Raw genomic sequence first — 7,487 nt, 5'->3', positions numbered from 1 at the left:
CGGTGCCCCCTACTCCCTCCAGCATCTGCAGCGCCTCCCTGGCTGCCCCTGCCCAAGATTTAATCAGGAGTATATAGTACAAGTCCTGGACAGGTCATGGGCCATGAATTTTTGTTTACTGCCCATGACTTTTATTAAAAATACCCATGACTAAAACGTAGCCTTAATCATGAGATAAAGATCTGTTACATACATCTCTCTCTATGATCATGATTAGATGGCAATGGAGAGTATCAGAGTGGAGAGGATAACATAAATCTACAGGAGCTGAAAGCAGTTGGGTGTGGGGGAAAGGGGGATCTTGTATTTCACATTAATGATGCTTACGCTGGGATGGTACTTTACATATTCAAAGCACTGTGCAGACATTTACTAGTCCTCACAACACCCCTAGGAGATAAGTAAGGATCATCCCTATTGTACAGATGAGACAGAGACTTTACCAGCTATATGTTATATTGTTTATCAGCTACACCCCTCCTTTCAAAAAGAGGTTGGTAAAATATAGGATTTTTTGGCTCTAGTCAAGCACTCACAGGAATACACAATATGATCACTTCAATGAACTTTCCCTCTCCTACAAAAGAATTTTGACAATCTTAAAAATAGAAAGTGTATCTAAACCAGCTGCTTTAGTCAGTTTCTCTCCTAATACAAATGGTTGTATGTGAAAAGTGCTAACTACTTGCAAGTCACAGAAAACTAAGGTGAAGTTTTCCCACATTTGCTTCTCTCTCACATGTTCCTTGTCAAATAGGATAAAAGCAGGAGTTAAATGGTATCTAGGCCCAGTCCTGGTTCTCTGCATGGGGTGAATTTCACCCGAAATACAGGTACAAGTAATAAGTGCACTTAGCTGAATAAAGTAGCAAGGAATAGTGCAAGAAAGTTTTCTTTAGCCTGTTTTGGAGCTAAACTGGACAGGAAACATTTTCCCCATCCTGCAAAGATTTTGAGATTTCTAAAGTGTTTCCCATCCCAAACCAGGACAAAAAGTCAAAAATTTCCAAATGTTTCACAAACTAAATAGCCAAAAAAATTTCTGTTCCAGTCGATTAAAACATTTCATTTTTTATAAATAGTGATTAGCTTACATTTCAAAATGAAAAATCATTTCAAACCAGGAAAACAGAATTTTTTGGTTAGAAAGGTTTCAAAAAAAAATCTCAAAACTTCTTTTTCCAAAAATACTTCAAGTCAAGAAATTCAGCAAAAATGAGCCGTTCCCATGAAAACTTTCAGTTTTGATAAATCTGCATTTAACAAACACATGTTTTGTTGCTTTCAACAAAACAATCTGTACCAATTGATTTCCTGGCATGTTTTATACGCAGTTCACAGGACTAAAGCTAGAGCAGTTAGACCACAATTCAGCAAAGCAATAAGCACATGCTTAGAGTGCATTGACCAGCGTTGGACAGGGATGGGGATCACTCTCATGCCTAGAGTTAAGCATCGGCTTAAGTTTGTTGAACTGGGGCCTTAAATCACTAAACATATTTAATTCAAGTAAGTCTCCCTTCCTCTCTTTGCACTTTGATGAATACTTCCTAGCATGCTGTACCTAGTGATTGGGGAAGCTAACAGGAAAGGGACATTCCAAACTTTGCGGGTCAGAAATGTCAGATCAAATAAGCCACTTTCCTGGGGTAACTGGTGCAAAAATAAACCAACAAATAAAAATAAAATGGCCTTCAGTGGTCCTTTTTTATTATAGCTATTGCATTTTTAAAGTGTGGGAAGGATTTTCTTGTGGCGAAAGCACAAAATTAGGCATCATGAGTTCTAGGTTCAATTCCCAACTCTGCCACATATTTCCCATCAAATGCTGGGCAAGTTACTTAACTATTCTGGGTCACAGTTTCCTGTATAACAGGGATAATACTGGAGCATTGAGAGATCCAATTTATGACTAACTTAAAGTACTTTGAGATCTCCTAGTGGAAGGTGCTACAGAAGTGCCAAATATTATTATCTGTGATGATAATGCAACTAATTGCATAAGGACACTTTGTAAGGGAAGATGCAGGGCAGAGCACAGCATATGCTGCAATGTTTATAGAAGGGGTGGGCAGGGGGTTGTAACTAAGAAGCAAAATGATCAGAGCTCTTTGCAGACTGATAACAAAGCCCAAACAATCTCAGCATTTGCAGGTGACCTCCTGTATACACTCCAGAGTTCACTGAAGTATTTCTTGTCATTTCATCTCCTGATGCAAACATCTGTCAACTGTAAGTGATCGCTGCCCGTAGCAACCCTGTCTTGTGTAATGACTTACATCATATTTCTAGGCTATCATAACAACTAGTGGGGCTCTTCTAGACTTCATCCACACCCCATATTTGTGCCTTATGTGCATCATTAGACAATTTTCCACATGAAACCATTTTTTTGATGTAAGATATGATGGCAAATAGATTTTTGGGCTCATGACTGGATCCTGAGGCACTGTTTGTAGCACATTAATATCCTTTTTCAGCGTTCACAGCCAAGGGAACACATGGGCTACAATGGTCATATTGCTTTAGCTTCAACAAAGGAAGCTTTGGAATGATTGAACAGGGATATTCTGAAATAACTCTTTTTTGACATTGCCTCAAACTAGACTCTGTTTTGAGATGTCTATTTCATGAATACAATTTAAATAATTCTCTGATGACACTACTTTGAATTGCAGGGTTAAAGATCTGATTGGAAGTTGTATTTCCAGCAAATAGCTAAAAAAGCCTTCATTATAATTTATTGTGTTTGAGCTGAACAGGAATTTCCCAGCTACCCACATATCAAATGCCACCAGTTGCAAGCCTTCCTTCTCTTGTCATGGATCAGTCTAGCTCTAACCATACAGACAGAGCCTCTGTATAAAGCGTTTCCCCACTACATTGGTTTCAAGTACATTTTCCTACATTGTAAAAAGCATAACAAAGGATGTTTCATATGTCATAAACTAAGTATTTCTGCTGAGAGTCCAGAAATACCTAATGTTTTCTTTTTTTTACAAGAAGTTTGATAATGACAGTTGTCTCCCACTTTTCACACTGTTTTGATAAATTGGTTCATTCAGCGACCATTATCTAAAAGTGATGATTTTCCCAGAGACAGCTCTCCGGGCATCCTTAACCAACCTATTCATCTTGTGTAGGTTGGATGGAAAGCCATTTGACACATTGCAATGGGATCAAAAGAAGCCAAAAAACCCACATAGCACATTTCCGTTTAGTGCCACGAGAATACATAGGGCAGAAAAAGAAAAATGGAATGACACCACTTACGTTATTCTGCTACTTGAAGTAGCTGATAAATAGTCAAGGACTGATCCAGCATGCTATCACGTAGCTTGGGAGATTCACAAGATCACAATCAAGGTGTCATGACAATATTGTTTACCTCGACATATGAAGAAAACTGGGTCACAGATGTGTTAAATTTTTGTTTCATAATTAGAATAGGCTGGATTCTGCTTTCACACTGGACTTCAGTGGTGTTTATTCCTGATCTACGCAGGTGAAAGGCCTTGATCTAGCAAAGCATGTAAGCATAGGCTGATAGCATGCGCATAATCCCAATTATGATCCAGTCACTTAGACTCATAGACTCATAGACTTTAAGGTCAGAAGGGACCATTATGATCATCTAGTCTGACCTCCCGCATGATGCAGGCCACAAAAGCTGACCCACCCACTCCTGGAATAATTCTCTCCCTTGACTTAGCTGTTGAAGTCTCCAAATCATGATTTAAAGACTTCAAGTCACAGAGAATCCTCCAGCAAGCAACCCCTGCCCAGCAAGCGACCCCTGCCCCATGCTGCGGAGGAAGGCGAAAAACCTCCAGGGGCTCTGCCAATCTACCCTGGAGGAAAATTCCTTCCCGACCCCAAATATGGTGATCAGCTGAACCCCGAGCATGCGGGCAAGATTCTCCAGCCAGACCCTCCGGAAAAAGTTCTCTGTAGTAACTTTTAATATCCCATCATTGACCATTGTTACTAAATTACCGGCGATGGCACGTTATTGACCTATTGACTAAAATCACGTTATCCCATCAAACCATCCCCTCCATAAACTTATCAAGCTTAATCTTAAAGCCAGAGAGGTCTTTCGCCCCCACTGTTTCCCTCGGAAGGCTGTTCCAGAACTTCACCCCTCTGATGGTTAGAAACCTTTGTCTAATTTCAAGCCTAAACTTCCCAACGGCCAGTTTATATCCATTTGTTCTCGTGTCCACATTAGTACTGAGCTGAAATAATTCCTCTCCCTTTCTGGTATTTATCCCTCTGATATATTTAAAGAGAGCAATCATATCCCCCCCAGCCTTCTTTTGGTTAAGGTAAACAAACCGAGCTCCTCGAGTCTCCTTTCATACGACAGGTTTTCCATTCCTCGGATCATCCTAGTGGCCCTTCTCTGTACCCGTTCCAGTTTGAATTCATCCTTTTTAAACATGGGTGACCAGAACTGCACACAGTACTCCAAATGAGGTCTCACCAGTGCCTTGTATAACGGAACCAGCACCTCCTTATCCCTACTAGAAATACCTCGCCTAATGCATCCCAAGACCGCATTAGCTTTTTTCACGGCCACGTCACATTGCCAACTCATAGTCATCCTGCGATCAACCAGGACTCCAAGGTCCTTCTCCTCTTCTGTTTCGTCCAACCTATGCGTCCCCAGCTTATAACTAAAATTCTTGTTAGTCATCCCTAAATGCATAACTTTACACTTCTCACTATTAAATTTCATCCTATTACTATTACTCCAGTTTACAAGGTCATCCAAATCTCCCTGCAGGATATCCCGATCCTTCTCCGAATTGGCAATATCTCCCAACTTTGTGTCATCCGCAAACTTTATCAGCACTCTCCTACATTCGGTTCCAAGGTCAGTAATAAATAGATTAAATAAAATTGGACCCAAAACCGAACCTTGAGGAACTCCACTGGTAACCTCCCTCCAACCTGACAGTTCACCTTTCAATACGACCCGCTGCAGTCTCCCCTTTAACCAGTTCTTTATCCACCTCTTTGATTTCAAGGGGACTATTCACATACTTAGAGTTAAGTGCATGCTCAAGTGCTCTGCTGGATCAGGGCCTGAAGTGAGATCAGAATCAGACCCTGTACTTCCAGTAGATGCAGAGAGAGCATTTAGGAATTATGTGTTTGCCTGTGAAAGCTATGATTTAAAACTAATTTGTGGAGCATACTTAAAGGGGAAGTTTTGCATATTTCTCTCAGTGACACTGCTCAGCCATATTCAGATGTATACATTCTTCTTCTGGGGATTCATGCTGTCTAACACCAGCCATTCCCTGTCTGTTCACAGAGTGTGTTCATATTTCAATACTAAACTGTCAGTTTATTTGAATTAAAAATGTTCCTATTCACAGATTTTCTTGTTGGCATCATATTCTATGAAATTCAAAAAATATCTAAATAAATCTGAACATATTTGTAGGTCTGAGTTCTAAGCATTACATAATACTTTTGCTAATGCAGTTTTCAAAACCACTGTGGACAGGGGCGGAGGGGGAGAAAAGAAAGAACCTCTTCATTAGGATCCATTAATTCCTAATGTAATATCTGCACAACTTAATGACCCTATTCTAGTTTGATCATCCTTACTCAAGTATCGCCTCTAGATAGAAATTGTAGTTCCATCTATAGGTGCACATTGAATGCATAGATAGGGAGATTTGTTCATTCACTGGTAAGTGGTTACAGAAATTGTGTGTGTTTATGAAGAAATACCTTTTTTGTCAGTCAGTAACACACATAAGCACGTGCTGAACTTTAAGCATGTGAGCAGGTCTGTGCTAGAGCAGGGTCAAAATGATGTGCTTATTTGTACTTTAAATTAACAACAATTACAAAAGGCTGATCTAAGGCAAAGAAGCCGGAACCCAAGGAGAGGAATTAGCCCACTGTGAGGACCTGGCCCACTGTGTTGTATACCCTGTGCATTCTCATAGATAAAGTATATTTACCATGTTCCTGATGCAAAGTATCCCCACATCGACTCACCAACCTTCCTGGCAATACAGCATGTTGTGGGGAAGTGTTCAGACATAGTCGCACAATGAATACTTCATATCTGAAGAGGAACAGCTAGAGCTCAAGTTTCAGAGTAACAGCCGTGTTAGTCTGTATCCGCAAAAAGAAGAACAGGAGTACTTGTGGCACCTTAGAGACTAACAAATTTATTAGAGCATAAGCTTTCGTGGACTACAGTCCACTTCTTCAGATGCATATAGAATGGAACATATAATGAGGAGATATATATACACACATACAGAGAGCATAAACAGGTGGGAGTTGTCTTACCAACTCTGAGAGGCCAATTAATTAAGAGAAAAAAAAAAAAAAAAACTTTTGAAGTGATAATCAAGCTAGCCGAGTACAGACAGTGTGATAAGAAGTGTGAGAGTACTTACAAGGGGAGATAGAGTCAACGTTTGTAATGGCTCAGCCGCTACCCAAGATCCATAAACCTGGATATCCTGGACGCCCCATCATCTCAGGCATTGGCACCCTAACATCAGGCTTGTCTGGTTATGTAGACTCTGTCCTAAGACCCTACGCTACCAGCACTCCCAGCTATCTTCGAGACACCACTGACTTCCTGAGGAAACTACAATCCATCGGTGATCTTCCAGAAAACACCATCCTGGCCACTATGGACGTAGAAGCCCTCTACACCAATATTCCACACAAAGATGGACTACAAGCTATCAGGAACAGTATCCCTGATAATGTCACAGCTAACCTGGTGGCTGAACTTTGTGATTTTGTCCTCACCCACAACTATTTCACATTTGGGGACAATATATACCTTCAAGTCAGCGGCACTGCTATGGGTACCCGCATGGCCCCACAATATGCCAACATTTTTATGGCTGACTTAGAACAACGCTTCCTTAGCTCTCGTCCCCTAACGCCCCTACTCTACTTGCGCTACATTGATGACATCTTCATCATCTGGACCCATGGAAAAGAAGCCCTTGAGGAATTTCACCATGATTTCAATAATTTCCATCCCACCATCAACCTCAGCCTAGATCAATCCACACAAGCGGTCCATTTCCTGGACACTACTGTGCTAATAAGCGATGGTCACATCAATACCACCCTATACCGGAAACCTACTGACCGCTACACTTACCTACATGCCTCCAGCTTCCATCCAGGACACACCACACGATCCATTGTCTACAGCCAAGCTCTAAGATATAACCGCATTTGCTCCAATCCCTCGGATAGAGACAAGCACCTACAAGATCTCTATCAAGCATTCTTAAAACTACAATACCCACCTGCTGAAGTGAAAAAACAGATTGACAGAGCCAGACGAGTACCCAGAAGTCACCTCCTACAAGACAGGCCCAACAAAGAAAATAACAGAACACCACTAGCTGTCACCTTCAGCCCCCAACTAAAACCTCTCCAGCGCATCATCAGAGATCTACAACCTATCCTGAAAGATGATCCTT

The sequence above is a fragment of the Malaclemys terrapin genome, chromosome 10 (assembly GCF_027887155.1).
Source record: "Malaclemys terrapin pileata isolate rMalTer1 chromosome 10, rMalTer1.hap1, whole genome shotgun sequence".
NCBI lineage: Eukaryota > Metazoa > Chordata > Testudines > Emydidae > Malaclemys > Malaclemys terrapin.
The sequence above is the reverse complement of the archived record's forward strand: the minus strand, read 5'-3'. Positions refer to the sequence as shown.